This window comes from Dipodomys ordii, unplaced genomic scaffold (assembly GCF_000151885.1).
Source record: "Dipodomys ordii isolate 6190 unplaced genomic scaffold, Dord_2.0 Scaffold126, whole genome shotgun sequence".
In the NCBI taxonomy this organism is placed as follows: domain Eukaryota; kingdom Metazoa; phylum Chordata; class Mammalia; order Rodentia; family Heteromyidae; genus Dipodomys; species Dipodomys ordii.
The window spans coordinates 1,216,013-1,229,428 of NW_012267342.1; positions in this window are offsets into that span (position 1 = coordinate 1,216,013).

The following is a 13,416-nucleotide window of genomic DNA, read 5'->3' on the forward strand; positions in this document are numbered from 1 at the left end:
AGCAATAGATATATGCTAATTTCAGACGAGAAAAAAAGATTCTAAATTCCTATATACTTTTCTCTGACCTTTTATGTATCAGAGTGTTTTTATTCCAAAACAAACAAGCAATTTGAGTCTTATGGAGAGTGAATATTTTATAATCTTGGAGACTACAAAAATTTTATTTTTGCTACAAATGGTTGGATTCCTGCTTGTGTGCTATGGGAACTGAATTTCTGCCCTAATGTCTTGGCACATCTTCAGTATACTTACCTCTGTAGGAATGGCGTGTATCCACAATTATGTTATTTGAAAAGAATCTTTGTACTGGAAAATCCCATTGAGATGTAGCATCGCGTTTCCAAGGGTGCCTTGGGACAAGAAAGAATGGGGCAGTAATATACAACCACTTGGTTACATCATTCATACCAGAGAAATTATCATCCTACTGCTGACGGGGAACACTTGTACTTCTCTATTATCAAAGATTTTGCAGAAATGCTCAGCCCCCTCTATTCATTTCATTCCAGCTGTTCTAACACAAGGAAAGAAACAGATTGTTTCATTCTCTAAGCGTACATTAAAAAGGACAATGCCATCATTTGGGGGGCTTTTGAAGGGGTTTTTGCTCAATATGGACTGTGTGTGGAGCAAGCTCACTGCCTTATAACAAAAGCATAAAACTCTGTGGTGACAGGCAAGTCAAAGGCTAAAGAATTTGTTAAAAGGAAGAAGCCCTAAACGTTCAGCATAAACAACAAGAGACATGAGAAAGGAAGCAGGGAAAAGGTAAAGGGGACCGTGAGAAGGAATGTGCCCTGGCCCAGCACTGTGGCCTTTTATAATCCTTTGGGAAAACTCCCTCATAGGGCTCCAACAGCTCTTTCCTGAATTAATCCTGCATAAAAAAAAACAACAAAACTACAAATTAATTCTTGCTTGAGCTTGTGTTTACTGGCTTTTAAGTGTGTATAAACTTTGGATTTCTTATGCCAAAATATTAAAATTGTTTTACATCAAATAGCTGATTCTTACTTGTTATGTTATATATGGTAGAATTAATGTTTCCCTCCCCTTGGGAATATTTCATTTTTTTCACATTTTTTTCCTGCTTCATATTTTGTCATTCTTTTTGTGCACCCTGCAAATACCTCACACCCTTTCTTTTTCTTTTAATTTTTTCACCACCATTTCTTGTTTTCCATTCTTTTCTTTACTACGCTTACTCTTTGTGAATTGTAAAAACATGAATATATACATATTAACACTCATTTTGTACAAGCCAATGTCCAACTTTACACATTGGAAACAAGATGGTCTAGGAGCATTTTCAAAGTGTGTTCCATAAGTCACTACCAAGAGGGCAGACATGAAAACAGTGAAATGAAATTTTTATATTCTTAGTGAAGAGTATAAAGACCTCATGATCCATATGACTCCCCAAATACTTTCCTAAGATAGATTTTAAGAACACATCTTTATCTTTCTTTTGATTATGACAATAAACTTAAGTCTCAATATTGTACCAAGGTAGAAGGATATATTTCTTTAGTTTGGCTCATATGTTACCCACATCTTACTGATATCTCATATATATATATAGATAGATAGATAGATAGATAGATAGATAGATAGATATAGATATAGATTGATAGATTAAATACTACTTAAGACTTTCCACTGAATTAATGAAAGGCACAACTGTGAAATGAATTTAAAATATATTATATTACAAAATAATGTCCAACAGAAGAGAGGCTATCACTATTTATAGCTATTATAGAAGCCAAGAAGTATGGCATTCCTTCACCTGTCCACTTACTCACATCTCATTTTCCTATGTTCTCCCATGATCCTTGTAGGATCTAACATCTCTCCATCACCCAAATATTATAGTTCTAGTTTAATAATATTCAAAAGTCATTCAAGTCATGTGTTGATAGTCACGTCTATAATCTTAGCTACTCAAGATACTGAGATCAACAGGATTGTGGTTCACTACCATCAGAGACATATATACTTCCTGAGAGTCCATCTCCAAAATAACCAGCAAAAAGCAAGATAGGAGAAATGACTCAAGTGATAGAACACAACTGACCTAGCAAGCCACGTAAACTTGAAGTCCTGAATTCAAACCCAAGTAAAAAGATAAAATACAAGTTCTAGAAACTTGCATATGAACTAGTTATTAATAGGCCACAAAGGAAATTGATTTTCCTCTGAATGATATATTTATCTAGCATCCTTTATGTATAAAAAAAGAAAGTGACTGAACTTAAGAATTTTGTGATCCTCAGGTTGGCCACCTGCTTACAATAGATATGACAATGTTTGTAAACTAGGATGAACATATACAAAATACATACAAAATTATGTACCCTGAAAACAGGAAAATGTTTCCTGAGCACAGGAAAGTATGGGTAGATGTCTTGATTCTAGCCATAAACTCATATAATAAATTGACAATACTCTGAAAAAAACTGATAATTCAAATAGGTCATTCAGCACAAAAATAGATGACTAAGTGTATTAATCAGCTTCTGTAGCTATAAGAAAATAACCAGGATAATTAAGTTATCAGGAGAGGAAGGTTGTTTTAATTCATGACTTTACAAGTTCCAGATAAAATCCAAGTGGACTCATTACTTACCCTTGGTATGCCAGATGGCACAGTAGTCTGTGTGCCATGGAGTGAACTTCTCAGCTCATGGCCAGGAAGCAGGAAAGTTAAATTTGAAGAGATTAGCATCCTGCCATCCCCTTTGAGGGCACCTCCTCAATGGCAAAGGACCTCCCACAAAGCCTCTTTTCTAAATTTCCACAGCACCTCCCATGGAACTACATTTAACACACAAACACTTTAGAAACACTTATCCAACCCTAGTCCTAGGCAGGCTCTTGACCGGCTCCTATGTGTTTGTACTTCATTATTATAAATGTAGTATTATATTGTTGTGTTAGTCTTCCCCTGGTAGCTGAGCTCAGCCTAGTCTGCTCAATTTCCAAATCCATCTGAGTTAATGTTCCGTTATTATTTTCTCTGCAACAAAACTATTTCTTCAATGCTCTGGTCCATGCTTCACACACACACACACACACACAAAGAGAGAGAGATACACATATAAACAAAAATATTATTTAACACAAATAGAATTTAATTTAAATCCTTATCCAAAGTTTCTTCAAATAGTTGTTAGCCATTAATCTCCACTTCCTACTATCCCCTACGATGTTACTCTCTGAATTGCTTCTTTTAAAATTATACAGTTAGACCTGCATTTGTTTTCTCAAAACCGTTTCTCCTTAAACTTCAGCCCTTTCAAAGGACTCAAAAACACAATTTTAATTGTGTTTTGTTTTGTTTAAAGGAAGAATATATTATATGTACCCACATAAGTTTAAAATATTATTTGGACATTTCTGTCATTATATGCCACAATGACCACATTTCCCTATAAGCTTTATGGGTTGTAAATGAAGGTAGCAGCATAGACTACATGGGGCAAATGGAAACATGGATCTTATGTTATTAATTGGTAGAAGGTCTAAATGTTTAAGATACATGTCAAACATAACGAACTATAACCTTTAAATATCTATCTGAATCAGGGAGCAAGTCTATATTTCCATTCCCACCATGACCTCTAATACATTTTTACTTTAGTCTCGATTAGTGATTTCCAATGCCAGTGAGCAAGGCACAGAAACAAGAGGTTGTGAAAAGAAAATAGTAATCCTATTTCTGTTCTTATCCTGAAAATTCCATTGTATGACTTTTAATATTGCACTCTCATGAACAATAAAAAAGCACAAAGATACATTTTGAAGATTAGATCTTAGCTATCTAATGACTTAAAAACCTTGGGAAGTATCTATAAAAGCATAGCTTTCTGATAACAAGTCTGGAGGATACGTTGAGGAGATGTCAACTTTCTCTCCAGCCCACTCTGTGAATCGCTTGCCCACAGTGATGTTGGCCTGAGAGGCAGTGAGAGGTTTGGGGTTTTCAGTTTGGATTTTGTTTATGTGATCGAGTTTTTGGGTACTTCCAAAGTTCGTCTTGGTTTTGTCAATGTGTTTCTTTTGTTGTCTGTCATGTGACTCATTTTTGTTCAAGGATCTGAGAAGACAAAAAAGTTATCTTTCCTATCTGAGAGAAATCTTATGACTCCCTTTCCTTCCCTCTTTCCTCCCTCCTTCCCCTACTATCTTTTTCTCTGTTTCTCTGCTTCTTTCTGAGAAAATATTTTCATCCTTTCCTAATCTGTGATACTAAAAGGAAAACAAGAATATCTTGTCATTACCCCGCTCTTGAGAATGTGAGATGCCACAGATATTAGAAACAGAGAAATCCTTGAATGCTGAATTGAAGTACTTGCTATTTGTAACTCAGATGAGCATCTGAGTTACATCTATGTTAAGCCCTTTCTCCTTCCATGTATCTGTATTAAACATGGTGAAAGGTCAGAAGGAAGAATCATGAAATTTGCTTTATTATTATTATTTGAATTCATTATTCATGTTTTCTTACATTTGGTAACCATTCAGTGTATTTGGCAGGATTTATTTTAATATAATGTTTTATACTCCAATCTCAGTGTGAGTCACAATCACCTGCAGCATTTATTGTAACAGACTGCTAGACCTCACCCCAGAGTTTCTGATTCAGTAGTTCTGGGCACAAACCATACAGTTGTATTTCTCTCCATTTCCTGGTGATGTTGCTGGTATCATACTTTATGAAACACAAAATCTTGCCTAAAGTGTTTGCTGAAAACGTACAAAAGAAGGCAAGATCTAGTATAATGTTGTTCAAGTCTATTTCCTTATGAATGGGATAATGTCATTTTTTTGATGGAAGCATAGAATTCCATTGTGTATTCATACCACATTTTATATCTATTTGTCCTCTGAGGAGAATCTCGATTGAGTCTGTATCTTGGCTATGGTAAACAATACTGTGGTGAACATGGCCGTGCCAGTGGCTTCACTGTTACCTGGTATACTAAGCAATGTAAGCCAGACCCAAAGAAACATAGGCTGCAGAGTTTCCCTAGTAACAACTAGAAAGTATCTATAAATCTACAAGTAAATCCAATGGATAGTAAAAATAACTGCACATGAACATGAGTAATGGAATAGCAATCTGAACATTAACAGAGTGAGAACAAAGGAGTATTTCTTAAGAGAGGATCACAAGGCCTCAATAGATATGTGCATAATATCATATAAAATGATGTTTATTGAAATTAACTCCAAGGAATTGAAGTAAAAGGCTTTTTAATGTACTATTTATGGTTCTTATTTTCTTTCTTCTATTACTTTTTTCTTTGGTTTATTACCTTTTGCCTCTGTTTTTTATTTCTGTACACTTTGTCTTGTATATAAGTTTATCTGATTTGGGGAGGAGAAAGGGAAATAGAAATGGTGGGGCAAAAGGTAAACCAATTCAGCAGTAAAACCCACTAGACACTATGTTGGACGTGAACTATACAACTTTGGGGGGAGGGAAATCAGGAGGAGGAAAACTAGAATAGAATGAGAAAGGGAGTGACGGTTAAAGAAGAAATGTACTAATTACCCTAAGCATGCAAATGTAACCCCTCTATACATCACCTTTACAATAAAAATTAAAAAGTAAAATAAAAAGGTAAGATCTAGGGATACATCTAAAATTATTTGTATTTGATGTTTCTGTTTGTGATCTAAAGTAGATCAACTGAAGCCCTGGGTTGAAATTTGAGCAAGCCAAAAAGGAGAGCAACTAGGTGGCAGGGTTCGGCTCGCTTTCTTTCACTACTAATCTTGGTGAACAACAGTAAGCGTTATTAATACCTCTGTGCCTCAGATTCATCATATATAATCAAAAGAATTAAACCTTTCCTGTCTTCCACAGAAAAATCTGTGAAAAATCAAAGTTCACAATGTTAGATTAGATTGCTAATGTTTCAGAGCTACTTACAGCAAGTTAGAATAAAAAGAATATAAAATTACCTAACCAGGAATATAATCTATTCACAGGAACCAGTAGAGTGAAAGAAAAAAAAGTATTACCCATGGCTCTATATTCTGAAATCAGTACACATTTCTGTAACAAGAAAAGAAACAACAGAACGCAGCTGTTTCCCCAAAGGGGGAAAAACTTTAGTTCAACCTTTTTTCCTACTGACTTCCCTTTCTTTTTCTCTTCAAATGTTTTCCAAAATGTTTTGAAATATCTGCCTTCTAAATTTCATATTTGCTCAGATTCTCACATAATTTTTGAAGCTACTCAATACAATGTACAATTTAGGTATTCTCTTCTAATAACCTCAATAACACTTGTTTTAGAATATTTTTATATAATATTTCTAGAATCTAGCCTTCAGTAGTTAACCATTATTTTCACTTACCTTAGTTGGAACACAGACTATTATAATCAACAATTAACTTTTACCAGTTCCTTTTTTCACATATAAGGAAGAAAAAAAACATAGAAAGAAAGGACTTGGCTAGTTAGTGACAAAGTTTGTGCCGGAATTAAAGTTTCCAACATTCTTACTACAGCTTCTTCTTCATCACAACGTACTATTCTCTACAGTCTTCTTTTATATCTATGATGCTAATGGATATGTTAGAGGCAAAGTAAGGACTCTTGAAGATAATGCAAAAAACACAGGAAATATTTAGTAGGATCAGAAAATGTGCATTGAAATCTTAGGTCTATTTATAAGTCATGCTAACTTGAGGCATGCAGCTTTACCTCTTTGAGTTCCAATTCATTCTTTGATAAAAAATGGGAGGGTTACCTACATGAGAGAATTATTGTTATTTTAAAGCATGGCCAACTCTGCCCAGAATAGAAAGGTAAAAAACAAATCTCTCTGCTCCTTCATTCTCATAATGTTCAAAGTTTGTTTTGGGGTTTTTGGGGGGCAGGGAGGGCAGTGTTGCAAGTTATACACACCTTTTTCTTCTCTCTCCTTTACCTGTAAAAATAAATTTTTGAATTTTTTTCTCTCTTTTTCATGACTTTTCTTTTTTTAACCCCCTACAGTGATTCCTGTCATGTTTCCTCAGTGTGTGACTTGAGATCTCACTCTCTCTCTTCTCTTAAATCTTTTGTGAACATTTTTCAGAGCATTAAGAGTGAGCACAGGAAGTTTACAGTGAAGGGGTGATCCTGGTGGGAAATTCTTTTCTCTAACTTTCCTACTCTGTGGTTGGGGACTCTGTCCATCCTTTTCTATGCATGCTCTTGGAAATGTGAAACCATTTAACTAGGCATTTGGAAAACTGATAATGACATATTCCCATCCTGTTTGAGAAATGTCTCTGCAGGCACTGGTGTCTATAATCCTAGCTACTCAGAAGGCTGAGATCCGAAGACAGTGGTTGTTCAAAACCAGTCCCCATGAGACTTTTAACTCCAATTCACCACCAAAAATTCAGAAGTGGTGTTGTGGCTCAAAGTGGTAGAGCACTAGCCTTGAACACAAAGAAATTCAGGGATAGTACGCAGGCCCTTAGTTTGAGCCCCATAACTGACAAAAAAAGAAAAAGAAAAAAAGAGAAATGTCTCAACAGGGTGCATATTAAGATTTCGAATTTTTATTTAGTTCTTGCTTCACACATTGCTTTTTTTTTAGCTGCCAGAAATCTTTATTATGTACCTGTTGCCTCAGTAAAACATGTGACACTTGCCTAAGTTCCACTTTGACCCTCCAGCAGTGTTGAAATATCAAGCTTGAAAGAGCCAGTAGGAATAAAGGATATTCCTAAAACAGCCAGAGTATCATTCACTTGAAAATTTCTCCATTATTTTGCAATTTTGTTGAGTGGCCAACACCACTGCAAGATTTGGCTGTGTTACCTGGAAAATGTGAGACTTTAATATTTCACGTTAACAGTCTGATTTCACTTCCCCTGAGGAAAAGGGGTGGAGGCTAACCTACATGTACAATCTGTCCCTAAACACCAACACAGCAGGGGACAGAGAGGGCTTCCTGGTGGTATCTTAGCCTTCCAATATTTACTCCCTAACATTTTACCCAAATGAGTTTATTTAGCTGTTCACTTATTGGAACAAAGTACTGTTTAGAGTCAACTTTAGCCCTAGGTAGAGAAGACAGATGTTTATAGGATATGACTTAAAGAAAGTTCAAAAGCCTCCTACAGAAAATACTTCCCCTAATAGCCTTTCTAAAATTCCCATATTAGTCACTTCCTTGGAATGAACCACTGAGAAAAAAAATCTTTGATAAAAACATACACGTTATCTAAAAGTTGTAGCAAATAAAGCCCCTTTCACTTACTGATCAACACAGATCAACATTTAGAAAGTTTAGATGGGGGTGGGGGGATTGTGATAGCAAAAGGGAGAGAAGCAAGGCACGACACTGTTCCAAAGCAGGAATGGCAATACAATCTAAATGGCTGGAAGCACTGATAATCAGAAAAGTTATTGGAGACACTATTCATGATCCCAAAGTTATTATTTAGGAAAAACCTCAGAGCTTTATACCCAAATATCTACCCATCCATCCATCCTCCTTCCTTTCCAGACATCCCTCTCTCAATCCAACCATGCAACATGCATCAACTCATCGATTTATCAAGTATATTATGGGCATTTTTGTAAGACACTTCAATGACATACAAAAGGCATAGAGAGAGCATCTTTTTAATTATGTTTTTATTATCTTTTGTTGTACAAAAGGTATACAGTTGAACATATCAGTCCATGAGTACAGTGTATCTTGATCAGTATCACTCCTTTCATCATTCTCCCCCATCTCTCCCAACCTCACCCAGCACCTCAGTTCCCCTCATTTCATAGGTTGTATATTTCATATTGTGATTGCATCCTCCTAACTTCCTTTCTTCATTGTCTACCCCTGCCCCACTTGACCTCGACATCACACCCACACACCTCAATTACTAGAGTCCTGATATTCATTTTGTTAGACTATAAGATACTTGTTCAAAGGAGTTATACCACTTGAATTCTCTCCTATGTATACACCATACTTTAGTTAATACATTTGTATACTATGCATATGGTCCAATATATGTTTACATGTGTATTTATAAATTAGATCTCACTTCTTCGTATGGGGAAAAACTGAGAGTTCTTTATCCTTAAGAGATTGCAAATGACCAGGAGGAAGAAAACCCATTTTAAAAATGTCAGATAAGAAAATAGTAAAGTTTTACAGGTACAAAAATATTAAGTATTACAGGTAAAAATAAGCAGGATTTCCTGGGTGCCAGTGGCTCACACCTGCCATACTTGCTATTCAGGAGACTAACATCTGAGATTCATTGTTTGAAGGCAGACAGGAGAGGAAAGTCCATGAGACCCTTATCTCCAATTAATCACTAAAAAACAGAAGTAGAACACTTGTTCAAATAGTAGAGGACAAGCTTTAATCACAACATCTGAGTAGCTTTAAGAAAAAAACAAAGATATGCACCCAACAGAGGGAAGCCAGGAAGAGGAACAGAATAGGTGGGAACAGCCCACACTAAGCAAAAGGAAAATGTAAACATCACCTGATGTGGAAAAAATAACTTGTAATGTCAAAGCTCATGGAATTCACAAACTGTATAGACCACGATAAAGACTATTTGCCTTGTGAAAATTAAAATGTGTTTGTGACTCTAAGTTTCACTATTCCACAATACTGTGAAATACATGAATTTATGTAATCATCTAATCTCAATTAAAGAAAAAAGTGAGAGAAGTGATGATTAAGAGAGATGGGTGACAATGTTGTCAGACACTTTGTACTCATATACTTTTTGTAGAATGGGAACTTCTTTGTACAACTACTTAAAGATAATAAATAAATAAACAAACAAAGCACCCACACTCCAAATTTAAGCCCCAGTACCCTTCAAAAGAAAACAAAACAAAAAACACCATAATCAGTATTCACATATAAGTTTAATTCGTCTTACTCTAAAACTCATTTTCTTAAATCTTGATTATAGTGTTTTAAAGAACACACAGGAATTATAGCTAACCTGTGAGAAATGTCACTCTTTAGTTGAAGTTAGGTTATCAAAGAGAAAGCTTCATTCCTAGAGTCTTGGTATAAGTAACATCAGTATTTGGTAGCTCTCTACCATTTATACCACAGCTTTCCTGGCTTTTTGGTGTTTAAGTGGAGTTAAGTGTTTCATGGACTTTCTTGCCTCGGCTGGCTTCAAATCTCAGTCCTTAGATCTCACCCTTCTGAGTAGCTAGGATTACAGGTGTGAACCAAAGCTGCCCAGCCAATATACTATATTTTCATAAATTAAAAAAGGTTAATAGAATCATTATAAATATTGTATTTCTGTTATTCTTTATTCACCAGAAATATGCAATTATCATCTATTAATTTGAATTACATTTCAAAATTAGTTTGAAATACTATGGTTTCTATTTTTGTCATTAGACAGGCATTGAATCTTCTCAGACTTCCAAAGTAGATAGGTAACAATAGATTGTAAAGAGACCAGTGAAGATAGGTGAGCAAGACATATATTGTTAGAGAATAAGAGGGAAGCCAAGGAAATAAAGAAGACTGAATTTGCTACGTTTATAAGCCACAAATATATCTGAATGATCAAAAGCCAGCCACAACCACAAAATTACCAGGAAAAGTCAGAGTCATCAGGGAAGAGCTAGAAAGAAGGCCAGGCCGATAATGAAAGGGAGCATTAAGGTATAAATTAAGCTATCGAAAGAGGGAAAAAATAAGCGAAATTTCCAAGACATCTCTAACAAAAAGTTGGAGTATTAACATTTTTGCTAAAGTAGCAAAAATAGCAAATTTGCTGGTTTCACTAAGTACATTATATTGCCTTTTCCCCCCCTTGAAGTGGTGAAGTAGTAAAGCTTCGCTGAGCAGTAGTAAGTAGGGATGTAAGAGACTTTCAAAAATGGTACATCAACCAATTACTTGGAGTTCAGAGGGAGCAGTTTATTTTTTTGGCATTGAGAAATCAGCATATTTGGAGCTGGCATTCAATGACTTATCCCAGTTCTCTGAGTGATCTGGGATTCCAGATGGGAGAGAAGCTGTCTTATTTTGTGAAGGAAAGCTGCCACTGGAACACAGGGCGCTTGATTGAAATTTCAGACATCTGATTTTGTCAGAGTTCAGACATCTTTCCTTTGAAATGCCCTGCCTTAACCACTACTTTAACCCATTGCCAATCTTTCCAGCAAACATGTCTCCCTGTGATTGGGAAAATTAATGAACAGGCACTAGCTAATATAATTAAATCCAAACATTCCTGATTTCAGTATTAAGAAAAAGCCACTGCCCTGATTTTTCTCTTGACAACACAAAAATCCTGCCATGTCTGAACTGTTTAATTATTGAAATGAACTGTAACAGTACACCAGATAGGGGCAGAGGTCGCTGAGCAGTTCTGGAAGTCAGAGAGCAGGCAGGGGCTGACAGAGGAGCTTGCCAACGCCTCAGGCTTCAGCTACAAACCCACACACTTTTTCTCAGGCATCCAGTCTCTGATAGGTGGCCTGATAGCAGGACTAACTTGCTAATATTCCAAAGGTCCATGGTGCTTGCTTGTTTTAAGAAAAGCCAAACTATGCTCTGGTGACCACCACAACATTGCAATTCCCATGCCCTACCACATTCCTGCTTTCAGATCCCAGGATCTTTTTTACCCCCTTCCCTACGTGCAGTCCAGGATGTAGACAAAGTGAATTCCAAGTGACCTATGTGGGGGTGGATTTATTTTAGAAACCAACAGCAAATTAAGTGGGGAAAAAAGCCCTGTTCTCACTTTTTTTTTCTCATTCTGGAGAGTATGTATATGTTTATTTTCTCAGAAGCATTTTCTGGCAGTGACAACTACATCCGGTATGCTAAAGCCCCCCAACTCTCTTTAAAAATACTAAATGTTAGCATTGTATTTTATTTAACTTTCTTCTCTGTCTTCTCTTTCTTCTCCTAATAGGACCAAAGCAAGGTAGGTTTTTATGGCCATAGAAGATAACATTATCTGAATAGGTACAACTATATTTTCCTAAAATGTTGTGCATAATATCTAGATTATTACCAAAGATGATTAAAAAGGGCAAAACCCTGGCAAAGGTTGTTAGACACCCTAATGTTCAGTAAATACTAATAAAATCATGATTTTTCAGACAAGGTATTTAAAAATCATTTAAAAAATCACAAAAAATAAATTCATCCAGTGATATGGTAAATTATACATTTGTTTTATTTTAATTTTTAATTATTGTTATAAAGGTTATGTACAGAGCAGTTGCAGTTACATAAGTCAGGTAATAAGTACATTTATTTTGGACAATCTCACTCCTCCCCTCACTCTCTTCCAGTTTCTCCCTTGCCCCCCCCATAAGCAGTATAGTTCATCTTCAACATAGTGTCTAGTGAATATCTCTGCTGCAAATATTCACCCTTTGCATCTCCATTTCTGTGTCCCTGTTACCTTCCCAAAGACAAATAAATAAACTAACAAGACAAAAATATATGGAGCCCTTCATGAATTTGTATGTCATTCTTGCAAAAGGGCCACGCTAATCTCTATATTGTTCCAATTTTAGTATATGTACTTCTGAATTGAGCACATATACTAAAGCAATATTTTTAAAAAGCATACTTTTAAAAATTTAAGGTGCTCTGAATTACAAAGGCAATTTTTAAGTAAAATATTCGAATTGCTCAATAGGAAATGTACTCATTACCTTGCTCATGCAACTATAACCCCTCTATGCAACATTTTTACAATAAAAATGTACAAAAATATTAGAATTATCAGATGGGGTGGCAAGGATATCTGGAAGTAACTTTGTGACTTTGACATGTGTTACCTTCATTTTCTGGTCTTCCTATTTGACTCCATTCTCCTTCCTGTTCATACAGTATACTCAGAAGGACTTCCTATTTCTCTCACTCTCATGGTCTTCACTACCTCAAATTATTTAATTAAAATTTATTTTAAAATAAGAAAAAAATAAAATAAAATAAGTAAATAGTAGAGGTTGCAAAGCACTTGACAAACTTATAATAGATCATGGACATATGGAATCTTTTTAGGACTAGAAGAGGTGATGAAATGACTAGATATCACTATACATGTGTATTATCTTACAAGTTGGAACATCTTCAAGAGGGAAAGAGCAGCAATCAAGGATTGCATTGAAACAAGTAGCCTAAGCCAGTAGAATCCTGGCTAAAATAATACACCATCTAAATATTTCAAATATGTCATTTTTTCTAGCTATAATATCTCCATCTTTTCAGCCTAATTTCTTGGATACATATGTCAAGCTTTCTGAGGTCTCATCCAAACTTTACCAGATTTTTTTGTTGTTTTAACCTTTCAATAAAGATTTGCCAGGTTCAGGAATGTCTTTACCGAATCTTGTACTACTATAAAGAGTGAAACTCTCGTTCCTCAATACCT